This window comes from Hirundo rustica, chromosome 5 (assembly GCF_015227805.2).
Source record: "Hirundo rustica isolate bHirRus1 chromosome 5, bHirRus1.pri.v3, whole genome shotgun sequence".
In the NCBI taxonomy this organism is placed as follows: Eukaryota; Metazoa; Chordata; class Aves; order Passeriformes; family Hirundinidae; genus Hirundo; species Hirundo rustica.
Window position 1 is genome coordinate 40441046 of NC_053454.1, and position 13417 is coordinate 40454462.

The 13417-nt window shown below is 37.9% G+C and overlaps 1 protein-coding gene across 22 annotated transcripts in view; it reads left to right on the plus strand.

Annotated features, from left to right (window-relative positions):
- FHIP1A (FHF complex subunit HOOK interacting protein 1A) overlaps positions 1–13417 on the plus strand; it is a 79604-nt gene that overhangs the window by 17102 nt on the left and 49085 nt on the right. For 5 of the 22 annotated variants that reach the window (XM_040065594.1, XM_040065599.2, XM_040065600.2 and 2 more), the window contains one exon: positions 5817–5945. The exons of 13 other annotated variants lie outside the window; for them this stretch is intronic. The gene's annotated coding sequence lies outside the window, so the exon portion shown is untranslated. The remainder of the gene's footprint in view (positions 1–5816; positions 5946–13417) is intronic. 4 more of the 22 variants (XM_040065596.2, XM_040065603.2, XM_040065604.2 and 1 more) reach the window with 1 other exon arrangement.

Here is a 13417-nt window from a genome sequence, read left to right on the forward strand (position 1 = left end):
CTTAAATGCCAGTAAAAACTTGGTTACTGACAGTTATCTGAAATTAATATTCTAGAGAAAGATCCCATTTTACTGATGTAGGTAATTTTTAAACTGCCTTGAATTTTAGAAAATGTTAATATTAATAGCAAATAGCTATTACATTATTTTACTCTTTCATAGGATTCCTTGGGCCAGTTGCAGGCTACTTTGCACGGCCTTGAGGAATCAGTGATGTTCTATAAATAATTTAAATGGTTCTGATTTCTAATCTTTCATCACTGTACACTAGCATACAGATTTGCTCTCCCTGTGATGCTGAGGGAGAGGTCTGTAAAGGACACATCCACCTGGTAATTCACAGAATATAAAGATGTATACATGGCTTTCATAATGCATAAGGTGTTTTTTCTTTCTCAGCTCAAGATAAACAAGGAAAGAACGTGTGTGTATCACACAATGTGAGCTATTCATTGTAAAGTCCCAGGGCATGTCACAAAGAATGTTTTGTCCAACTAACTTGATTTACTTGTTGTTTCTCATGCCTTAAGTTTAATTAGGTAAGTGTGTATTTTGCCCTGAAGAACTAAGCACAGTGCAGGGAAGTTAGCAGTGTGTAATGGTGGATAGAGGCCACTGGCATGAGGAAATGGGACAGTATGACGGGTTTTCTGATCATAATGACAACTGTTTTTCTTAACTTTGGTCTCATGGAAATGAACATGGTAAGTAGGTATTGCTCCAAAATTGGCTACACCTTAGTACTAAATCAGTGTAAATTGTCCTTGGTAGCGGCCCTATAAAACCTAAGGGAATATGTAACCATTCTGAATAAAGGAGATTTGGCTAATATGATGTTAGAAATTCAGAGTTTTTATGATAGACATAAAGAAACCACAAAAAGCAAACCAGGAAAAAAGGGATCATGTTTTTTGTAATAAAAGGGATTATTATCAAGATAGTGGTTTTACATTTAATTTGGAGGAAAAGCCCACCATTGTGGTGACAGCTAGTAGGAAAAAGATGAATACAAAATAAGATTGTTGTCACTGAGACACACAAAGCAGCCACACGCAGACAAGAGGTTTTGCAGAGCAGAGGTTTCTCCGTCCACCTCAAAGCTGAGACAGGGCGGAGAGAGAGCCTCTTTGTTTTATTTCTTACTTTTTATACATTTGTGGATCTAGCAGAAGATTGGCTTCTGGGGTTTTTCACCCCTCAGCCAAGTGGCTAAACCAACTGTCAGTTACAATTGTTTTCAGGTTAGAAATATGCAAACAAAGGACAGAGAATGAAAAACAAAGGATTTGTTTATGTTACATCTGTGGGAAAAGGTAGAAAACTGCTCTTAATATTGTACAATAACTAAAAAGATCTGACTCCATTTAAGAAAATCAAAAGGCTCAGAAAAACCAGGGTAACAGATTGTAGAACAAAATCTTGAAGGATTAAGTTCTCAGTTGACATGTGTTTTCCTGTGCATCATTGTTCTTTAAATCCCAATATTTTTTAAGACAGAGAGTTTTCAGGTAAAGCTAGTGTAGATTAGTTAAATTGTTTTAAAGTATACATTATTATTTCAGAATATAAACTTGGAATAAATGAAAGAGAAGAAGAGTAAGATATATTGTTAATATATAGGCCTGCAAGAATGGATTGAATTGGAAGGCTAGATGTTCATTAGATTTTGATTTGGTTTTGCAGTGCTAGAATCAGTTGGGTTGAAGAGAGAGACATATCTTAGAAATCTCCATGCAGCTGCTGTCAGACAAACTGCTTGTTCACGAGCCAAGCAGTGGAGATGCTCGATGTATTTGTTGTACATGGAGCGGTGGAGATCACTGAGGGTTTTGAAGCTGAGCTGTCCTTGGAGTAGGAATTGATGGGAGAGAAGAGGGCAGGAGAACATGTGCACAGTCCTACTGTGTGGCTGGCAGTGTCGCTGGCCACATGCTGTCCATGGTCTTATTTAGTAATCTTTCCATTCTATAAATTCAGTGGGTTTTGTCTTTTTCTTTCAAAATTGTTTTAAAAATCATCAGTGCTTTTGGTAACTATTACGGCCTGTAAAAATGAGTTCCATAATTTGTCACAAATTACCAGTTGTGCAGAAACAGAGATGGGAGCAAGAGCTACCCGGCGGGAGGAGAAGGCAAGATCTAAGTTCTAGGTGTCTAAATCCTATATCACATACTAATTTTAGTTTTTTTTAAGGACTCTGTGTATTGTGTATTTCAGAGCTACAAAAGTGAATTGTCATTCAACTTTAAGGATTCACAGGAATTTTTTTAAATGCTGGTTTGCTTCAAATAGAATTGGATTAATGAAAAACTAATCTGTCACCTACTACAAGTGTACTGTTAGGCTTTTTAAAGCTGTATTTGTGGCCTTTGTTTCATGTTAAATTCAATGTTGTGAAATGCACCTTAAGTATTTCTGTTGTCTTTTAAAACAAGGATTTGTACACTGTATGTATAACATTATTGAAAAGGAGATTTGGATCAACCTTTTTGCTATCCAGATTAGATTTCTGAGATTTTCTGGCAGTGCTTGAGATTTAAAGTGAAGAAATTGGGTGGGAGTGAAGTAATTGATTCCATTGCCATATGCATCGAAAGTCTGCAAAATGCAAGTTTAGCAGAATACTAGTTTCATGCTTCTTTGTGGCTCTGTTAACTTAAATAAACTATAGCTTATCTTAACCAACAAAGTGGAAGTGATTTTTTAAATATAATGCATTCCCGAAGGACATCACTTATTGAAACTAGCATGTAGTTTGCAATATGATTTATTGTAGTATTCTTTTTATCTCCATTCGACTTGAAAGCTTCCCCTTTCTTTCAGTGCTACAGTGCATTTTATACACAGAATGTTCTGATGTAGGCTATTTCATGTATTGCAAAGGTGTGTAGCTGACTACTACTCTCATTTGAGGGTTTGTTTTTTTTGCAGCTTGCACAGAAACTGTTTTCTGAAACACATGGGTTTTTTGCCTCTCTCCTAGTAGGAACATAATATTCAAGAGGAAGGGAAAGTCTCTCACTGTGTTCTAGGCGTGGCACAGAGTCAGTGTATGACAATATGTGAATGTCTTGGCTTGAATCTTTTGCTAAGGGGAAATCTGTGGTGACTGTGCTACCACAGAAGGAGGCTAACCTGAAATGATATTGAAACTTTGACCAAAGATGTTCTTCTAGATAAAATTCCTGTAACTTGTTGACTTGATTTGCACTATTCTGGTATTTACTTTACCAACATCAATATTTTGTTTCAGTCAAGAGCTGTTGGTGTTAGTCAGTTTAATCAGTATATCAATTAAAATCTGAGTGCTTTCTGAAGCGGTTTGTGATCCTTCAAATATAAAAAGGGATACTAGAAACTAACTTGGTCTAAGTACCACTTAATATTGATTTTGTTCAACAGCTTTTTTTTCACTTTATAGCTGTTGTTCACACTTAATGGCTACCTACTTATACTGAAAAGACATGTAACAACATAATTTTAAAAAACCCTACCCCTCAACCCTATCTCAGGATGTTGATATTTTATCAGTTTTGCTGATTATTTTTACCTCCCAATGAGCTTTGCTTGAGTTGTTCTCTCTGTGTGTCAAAATTACATTGCTGATCTGTAAAATGTTGTGGATTCTCAAGTGACCTGTGCAAAATATTCTTTCTACATACCAGCAGCGGAGTATTACTGTTGTAGGCAATACTGGAGAGAGGGGACCTTCAGTTCAGCCTCATGATAAAATTTTTCAGGTGCACCCTTGAGCAACCAGTCGGAACTGAAAAGGTGCATCCTTTAAAGATTTAAAAAGCAGACTCCTAGAACACTCTGACTATGGGTGGTTCTAGTGAGTAAGTAGGCTACAGTGTGATACTGGGCAAAAAGTGTGTGGACTAATACTTCACTGCTTTGGAAATGTCAGTATCTTCAGTGAATGCAAGAGAATATAAAGCTGGTGCCTCATCAATTTATGAAGGATTATAAATTATGAAAACAGATGAGGGGGACTTGATAACCGAGGAAATCTTTCAGTTCCAAGTCATAATGGAGGTCACGACACAGGGAAAATCTCTCAAAAGCCAAAGTATTTGAAGTATTTCTCTTCTGAAAACACCTTAGAAACTTCAGCTTAAATTTTTGCTATTTATGAATGGCAAGGCAGAAACTTCATTTTGCTGGGATTAATGCTAGGCGTCATTCCACAAGCAAGTCAGAAATGTATTGTGCCTTAGAGGAACAACTTACTTTCCTGTTCCTCCCCTTATTTTAAGGCTGCAATGTTATCAGTCTGTTTTTCTTTTCAAAACTGTGTCAGCTGTACACCAAAGTGCATTTTAGGGTTGGAGGTAGTCTATTTACTGCTGCCATAGTAGATGCATTTTGGAATTGGTTCCCTCTGAGCCAAGGACCTTTGGTGGGGATAGAATAGATGAGGAGTTGTTTTCTCCATGATTATTTTTCTTCTTGGTCTGGTAAGGAGAGACACAGTCCTTCTTTTAGCTACTGGGGTGGATGAGATGTCAGAAGATCTGCTGGCCTCCAAGGGTCATGTTTAGCTTGGAATTGGTTCAGTGCAGAGTTAAAGGTTTAATTTTGGAGAAATAAAACAGGAAAAAAGCAATCTTTGAGTGACCAGAGCACTTTAAATTCCAGATGAAAGGATGTGAAAAGTTTACTCTAGAAAAATTAGGATCTTTTATTGATTTATTTGCAAAAAGAGATTAATCTCTGAGAGCGTTTTCCTTAGTGATCATATTCAGTATATCTAATGAATTTTTGTCCAGTTCTGCAAGTGTTTCACTCTAAATATGCAGTTAATGTAATAAAAATCAGGGAATAATTCTGGGAGAGCAGCAGAGCTGGTGCAGTCTCTCTCCAGGGTGGAAGCTGCATAGCCTCCCCAGCCTCTGTTCCCAGTTTGCAGTGATGTGGGCTTACTCCCACTCCTTACTCTTCTTGGAGCTGCTGCTGAACTGACTTGTTTGTGAACTGAGCAGGAACTACGGCACGAGTGTGCCAGGGATGTGGGACATGGGATAGGACCTCTCGTGAGTGAGCCATGGACTGTTCTGCGGCTTCACCAAAGCTTTTGGAGCAATGCTTTTAGTAAAAAACCTATCAGGGATCCTCAAGATAACTGTTTTGCCAAAGAAGGATACAACTGAAACTAAGATGAATTGCTAATCTCTGAGTATTAAAATTCATAGCCTAGAAGGCTTTGTTGCCTCTTAAAGTTTAAGACCATGAATACAACAGCATTCTGTTTTCCTTTCATTGGTGTAAATCTACCTTCATTTCACTGAAAGTCAGCCTAGCATGCAGCTGGAAAGAAAAATTTGAGGTATTTAATGAGATGCAGTTGAAGAAATCCAGCGAGACAAACTAAAATGAATGAACGTGTGGGAAGCAACTACAGTCAAAGTGAGTAATATGCTGCATTTTGAGAAATACAAACAAGTAGGAGGGTAGGAATAAAGTGCTTGCACAGAGTAAGCCAACTGCCTAGAGCTGTGTATCCAACGATAGTTAATTTGGGAGATGAAGTTACTGTCCCATCGCATTGCTTTACTAAAAGAAATGAGGTAAAACTGGTCTGGCACTTTTGAAAGGCAAGGCAGCAGCTGAATCAGTACCATGAATGACTCTGTTCAGAACTTGTGGCTTTTCCTGAAACACTTCCTGAGTATGAAGGGGGGAAAAAAACAAAAAACCCCTCAACCAAACAGTAAAAAACCACCTCAAATGAGCAAAAAGCAAAACCAAACCAAAACCAACAAATCTGGAGTAGAATTACTTGTTCTCTTTTGTGAATGCTTTTTTTTTCCTAGATATTTTAGTTGCCACAAGCTGACTCTGCGTCCTTTCCAGATCCTGACTTCTGCAGTTATTAGCACAAAGGTGTTCACAGAAAAGGAGTCTGTTCCTGGGGCTGTGCTGTGTTTGTCTGTGGAATATAGGTAATTATTTTCTTGCTCATACACTTATGTTTATACTCAAAGTACTCTTTAAGCTGCTTGTACACCTAAGTGTCGCTATTTTTCATCTATCACCATTCTGTTTTAATTTGTCTATCACTATTCTATTTCGATTCACTTATCACCATTTATCTTCATGATGCATAGCATGGATAGATGGCAGAAAGATTGAAAATGTATCTTAGGTTTATAGAAGGAAGTTAGTTTTTCATTTTGATAAAAATACCACTGAATTACTATGCTTATACTAGTATCTTGTATATTTCAGTTTTTATTTTGGTTTCTTGCTTATTAGCTTTGGTGAGAATGACTCACAGTCATTCTATCTGTACCTGATATTCAAGGACTTATGCACTTTTCATTAAACTGCATACATGATTTTGACTTGTGGATGATAGAAAATGAAAGGTGAAATGAAATGGCTACAGAGTTTTTAGAACTGAATAATTCCCCAACCACGTTACGCAGTTACTTCAGGTGAAAAATTAACAACCTACTGTGCTTGGCATTTTAATAGTGGTCCCATGTTTGGGGATTTTGTTTGTTTATTGGCTTTTTATTCTGTGAGGATTTGTTGGATTTCTTTTTCAATGTTTTGGCACAAAGAATGAAGGACATTTATGGCGTAGGGTTTATTTAATGCATATGTAATTGTTCAATTTTATTTTTTTTTTAATAGAAAGGTGGCTGTATCTCACACTGCAGTTTTTATGTTGAAGTTGTAGATATGGAGGACTTGATATGCTTTTTAGGTTAGGCACTTAGGGGTTTTGAACATCAATTTAGAAATACTTGTTCAGTAAATCTACCTCCATATTAAGTGCACAGCAGCCCAACTCCTGATGGCAACGTGCATTGGCGTGAATGTGTACTGCTGTGTGTGTGCAGGGTGGTGGTGGGGGTTTTGACACTGCTGTGCAGTACAGAAGAGACTGATTAGTCTTTTAATCACTAATTAAATTAATTTAAGGTGAATTTAATAAATTCACTAATTAACTGAATTTAATAAATTCACTAATTATTTAAGTAATATAAATATATCTTTTGGGTTCCATTTTTGTTTTTCTTTACTTCTTCCCCTCACTTATTGCCTGGGGAAAAAAAAATGTTGGTTTTGTTTTCTGTATTAATCCTTTTTGCTGGGGCTGAATGGGAACTTTCTGTCAGAGGACACAGCAAGGATACTTCTTCATTGTGGAGGCTGGAGAGAAGGGGAAAAGGACATAGTTCGTTGCACTAAGGAGTTGTTTGAGTTGCTGTGTTGTGCAGAGTGGGGAAAGACTGTATTCCTTGTAAAGTCCTGAGCTTGAGGGAGTAATACCAAGCTTTACTCTACCTCTTCAGTCTCCCAGCTGTGTATAGAAGCAGTTGGCAGGGTGAGGGGCCACTGGCTGAGCTAACCCTGACAAAGGTTTCCATTCCCGTCCTGGCTGAGGAGAGGTGAATGTGGAAGTAGTTTTTTGGGTTTCTAGTATAAATAAAAACAGGTCTCAGTCCCCAGCTATCGAGAGTCTTTGCTGTGGTTGTTTCATCCGCATTTTGAGGAATCATTTGAACACATTGTATTTACCCAGATACTGCAACTCCTCAGAAACAAACAAAACCTCAGTATCAGCTCTTAACTCTGATCTGCATGAAGTTACTCAGTTCTTTGACAAAGTGCTCTGCAGATCCAGGATTTTTGTACTGTGCTGGTTTGGGCTTGGGTAGAGTTAGTTTTCTACTCAGCGATGAGTATGAGCCTGTGTTTTGGATTTGTGCTGGGCACACTGTGATAATAGAGATTTTTTTTTGTTATTTCTGAGCAGGACTTAGAGCCAAGGCCTTTTCTGCTTTTCGTACTGCTCCATTGGTGAGGGGACATAATCTAGCAACATGCAGAAACATAGACTTAGTTTGTGAATGGTACCATATCTGATACATGAAGGACTCCTGTGGAGCTGAGTGCTTTGTGTTGCTGCTACTTAAGTTGTTTTGTTGAAAACAGTTTGGATTCAGTTATAGTGATGCTGAGCCAAACCTAATGAAATTCAACCGCTGTTTCTATGTTCTTTTGCTTTTTGGGTTCATCTACTCACTTGGCTTGAAAACAAAACACAAGGTTTGTGTTCAGAATTAATTGTGGTTTATGTAGCAGGGCTGACTTTCCTAGTGCTCTCAGTTATAAGCTTGAAAGATTCAAGTTGCAAGAGAAAATTCTGCCTAAGTGGATTTAAAGGTTAGTGTTTGGATACCTCTATTAATTGCTTAGTGCTTCTTATCTAGAATTGTCAAGGCTTATCTCAGCCACTTTAGCTGAATGCTCAGTTGTCCTCGAATCATTTCAAGTATTAGTGCACGTTTTAAATTCTTCCAGCAACTAAGCAGATATCCCCCCTGGCTCCTTTACAAATGTGCTTTAAGGTGCTGAATACTTGAAGGTGACTTCCTGTTTCCAGCTTGCACCTCATCAGCAAGGTGATTTGTAACATGTAAATGTAATTGATAGCTCTGCCTGGAATCTGGAGGCTTTGCATAATTCTATTCCTTACTGCTAATTAGTCCACTAGTCTGTTGCTTCTCATATGATCCTTTATATTTTGACAGTCCTAACAGCAATATTCATCTTTCACGGACATTTCTCTAAAACCAGCAGACATTCAGTCTCAAGTGGGATACTGAGTGAAGACTCCAGAGGTTCACAACCTACTTTTGGCAGATGACCTGCCCTCTGTAAGCAGTAGACTTTTTGGTGTTCTTCATCACACCTGTGCTCTCCAGCAGCAATATTTGAGGTACCCTCACTGGTGTGGCTGTTGGGTTCCATGAGGCTGCTTTCTAAAACTGTTTTCAAAGCGAGGTCCCATTCTCTGTACTTTCCGGACATTCTCTGGAGGATGGAATCAGTTCTTGAACAAGTCTTAATTAAAGTAACTTGCTTAAGAAAAGCAGATTCTTGTTATTTAAGCAGTATTCTCTCTGGAGAAGAGCATGTTCCAGGCACTTCATTATTTTGAAAGTTCTGTGAAGATCAAATTCTACATGAGTCTGTTACAGTAATCTATTGGTTTGAGATTGGATTAGATTATTGCTAGTGCCATGAAAATGTAGGACTTTGCGGCATTTCAGTGCAAATGAGTAATAAGAGATGGGCGTAAGCCAGACTTACTTTCATAAAAATGTAGCAGAAGAAATAATTTAAAGCTTTCTCTTGCATTGACATACTGTAATATGAGCCTATGAAGAACTAAAAAAACCAGAGAGAATATGAATTGGTTAGAGCTGGACTGGGTTAATTTTGTGCCTGGATCTTTGTGCTATGCTTCTTCGGTGGTTTCTTTGTTATTTTGAATTCAAGGAGAAATGTGAGAAAAAAATGGTATGTGTGTCCAACAAAAGAAGGGGCTGTAGCTGATAAAAATTAGGAAGAAATCCATCTGTTTGCAGTTGACCTGAGCTGTCCTTTGTTTTCTACGTCATTGATTCTGACATTGCATGTGATGAGGGGAAAATATCCATAGTACAGGAAGAGCTTGAGGCTTCCAAAAGCTTTAACTCAGGTCAGGATGAGAATAGTGGCTTACACAAACCACTCAGATCCCTGCCATCATCTATTGCTTGAGGAAGTGGGATACCATCATCCAAAGTATTGCACCTCTCTCCTCACCATGAATCTGTCAACTGTTGAAGAACAACCATGTTCTGAGCGTGTGTTATAGCTATTTCCATTTTCTGTCCTCTAGCTCTTGAAACCCCACAGTGCAGAATAATACAAAATGCAAATTAAACAAGTTTAATGACTACCCCAAAAATGTGTTTTGGGACTTAACTCAGATCTCAGTTTGTTCTGGTCACCTTATGTCCTGTGGGATTATTGTTTGTACTGCTTTGCACAGGGATGCAGATGTGAACATGTTTTTAGATGAAGATTTTCAAAGTGTGTTGTTCTGCTTCAGGCTGGAGCCTTCCTCTATACCTTTCTGCTTTTTTTTTTTTTTTTTTTTCCTTCTGAATACTGGTGCTGTTGTTTCTTTCCTAGCAATAAATATGGCTGTCTAACATTCAGTTTTTCAGCACATACTCTTAATGAATGTGATCATTTACCCAGTGTCACTGTAGTATTGGCATGCTAAATAATTCAGAGAGCTGTGGCAGGTAGATAGCTCTGTGGTGTCTATGTTACTATGGCAATACATTTGCTTAATGTAAATATTAGTCATTCTGATCCTATGAATCTCAGAGCTTCTGACATTATTAGCGGTGTCTGGGAGGTGGGGGTCTGCGTATCTGAAAGAGAAGTTGTTCTGGCAATATTAATAGTTTAAAGATTACTTTCTTTTTCATAATTCCTTCTGCTTTGTGACCTAGCTGCATGATCTATTGATTGTAATGAACAGAGCAGAACATTTCTCCCATTTCTTTATCATGGTTGTAATGCAGCTCTGTTATAAAGAAATATATAACCGTATTCTGATTCTCCAAAAATTCAGCTGACTGAAATGATAGGAAATAAGAACTTGAGGTCTATCGACTTTGCTCCTGATCTCACAGTCAAAGTAATTTAGGAGCACAAGAAATTAAATCAAACTTGGAAGAAAAATTTTGAGGATATTAGACTGAGTACCCTGACTTGAAGAAGAAGCTAAACCTACAAGGCTCTTCCATTCCCTCTGTGGGTACCAGCAGGTATGGAATTACTTAAGAAAGACCCAATTTGTCTGAAAACTAATGCAGAACCAATATGTTAATGAAGTTTGTTTCTGAAATAGTATTTTATATTTTTTAGTTCATTTTAATGAACCATTTCCAGGGAAAATGAAGTGCCTTCTGCAGAATCTTTTCTTTATGGCCAGCTTATTCCTGATTGAATGAACTTTTCTTTGGTATGATCTGCTAGCATCTTTGAGGCAACAAATAGAAGTGGAAGGAGAAATAGATCACAGTTGATAGTCTATGTAAAAGCTCAGTCACTCAGCTGTGAATACTGTGTATATACTGGTAGTATTTGTAACATTTTAGCAACTTTTTGAAACCTTGATGTGTTGAACTGCTAACTCAAGATCAATTTTAAAAAGAAGATTTGTCAGGAATGTTCTACCCTTTCCCTGTGTTTAGAATTTTTGCCAGCCTTCCTGCCAAACATCTGTAATGCAGAAAAAGAAAGCATGGTAAACAGTGAATGATGTATTTAATTATTTGTAGGGTGGATTATACTGGAGGTTTCTGTGTGCTGCAGTCTGACATCAGTGCTCTGCATCTATCTGTGTTTGGCCCATTATCTGTCAAAGAAAGAAATAATTTAAAAAACAGTAGTAGCCAAGCAAAGACTTCTTGTTTCTTTGAATTTCACGGAAGAGATTTTGCTGGACTCGTATAAGTGTTTTTTACTTTTTCTATCTGTGAGATGATAAAAGTTTTGCTGTCAGTGCTTGCACGTAAGGCAAAACTCCTTACTGGACAAGGATACAAACTAGAGTTGTTAGTTACCTTTCCATGGCACTGATGCTTACAAATGCTAGTCTGGAATTCAAGTTAACCTAGGAAAATTAATTATTTACCACATATCTTTTCTTGACAAGCCTGCCTGTGGGAATACTATGCTGTTGGCTGTCTCTTCTTTAAAAATATAGTATGCTTTAGGCGTATCTGTTGATTACAGATGCAGAGAAGTATTGAAACATTTTGACTCAGAATGCCTACCAAGTATTAGCATGGTTGAGATAGTAATTGGAGGAGCTTCTCTTGATTATGCTTTTAGTAAACAAACCGTACTCATAAAATGGCTTGGGAAAAGCCACATCCAGCACAACGTATTGGAGGAAAAAGACTGCAGAGGCATTTCCTACTCTGTGGGAAGAACCTGTGTAGAGAGAGTTGCTCCTGTGGAAGCAGGCTGGCAGGGTTTTCCCTTAGGGAAAGAGGCTTGATGGTTCTGCATTTTCAAAGTCACAAGGAGCCATTTTCAGGACTCATCTATGAGGGATACTTTGAGCCCTTAACAAACAGTCTTCTCTAGGTTTGGCTTCAGGACCTGATGTGTGCTGTAGGACCCTACGTGAAGAGCGTGGCAGAGCAGGAGGGAGGGAAGGGATAACTCATACTGAATGGCTCTGGTGGAGCCTCAGCTGGTTTGGTGAGCTGGCATCTAGAATCTACCACTGAAGTAGACTACTCTTGGGGGTTTTGTGGGTTGGGTGTTGTTTTTTGGTTTTTTTGTTTGTGTTTTTTTTTTTTTTTTTGTTGGGTTGTTGTTGTTGTTGTTGTTGTGGTTGGTTGGTTGGGGGTTTTTTTGTTTGTTTTGGTTTGGTTTGGTTTTTGTTTTTTTTTCTCTCCCAGCTGCAGCACAGGCTTGGGGCTGCTGGGAAGTATTCACAGCTTCCTGCAAGCAGGGATGCAGTGGAATGCTCCCCAGAAAGCCATATACCAAATCTTTTCTTTCTGACCTCCACGGCATTTCTTTGCTCCTACTGCTGAAATACGGCATGCCTGTATTTTAAAGCTGGGCTGAAGAAAGTGGAATGGATCGTGTTACAAGCTATATGTTCAAATCGGGTGATAAATTGAAAGGAACAAAAGTGTATTCAAAAATGCAGTTGCATTGAATGTTTCACAGGTGATTTGCTCAGCTAGTTTCTTTTACTGTCACAGTGCAGATGCCTTTTCACTTTTCCCCACAGAAGGAAAAACATCTAATTGTTCTGCAGTGCCTTTTTTACATGTGTAATGAATGTCAGCTTTTGAGTATTACCTTACAGATAAAAAGTGGAGATTTTATCTGTAGTTTTTTAATGCTTTTTATTGTCATTATTTATATTCTACTTTGAAAAGGTAATGCTGGCTGTTGTGCAGTTCTGTATATGATTCTCTTGGAGGAAGGAGAGCTGGCACCACTCTTGTGTTGGGATGGGGAGGTCCCAGAGGAACTGTGTATCTCAAGCTTACGCTGATTGTAATTATTTCTGGACTGGCACGTGTGAGTCCTCCCACTGGGTACTGTTGATCCAAGGATAGCTGGCACTTAATTATCCTTACTCATTTTCTTTCCATTGCTGTCACAGGACAAATATGTTGTGGAGATTAAAATGGAAACAATATTATGGCCCTTGTCCTCTTATGTTATCCTTAAAAATAATTGTTGTCCATTTAAGTGCTTACGTAGATGTGGCATAAAAAATACATAGGCTAGTGTAAGGTCTAAAGTGTATTTCCAGTATTCTTTCCAGTAAAAGGAGGTGTTTTTATAGTCATATTTGTAGTTTTGACAGGAGATGGTGCAAAAGGTGGGAAAATACCAACAGATATGGTTTCCAGGGTTTTATTGTTAATTTTGTTGGTTTCTCAGTGGTTTCTTTTTCTGTTAAGGATTAGAGAGTATATACCAAGTGTAATTTAATATATTGTTGATACAAAAATATATCTAACTTAATTCTTGCTGTTACTGCACTAAGACAGACACTGTTGAAATCATAGTAATG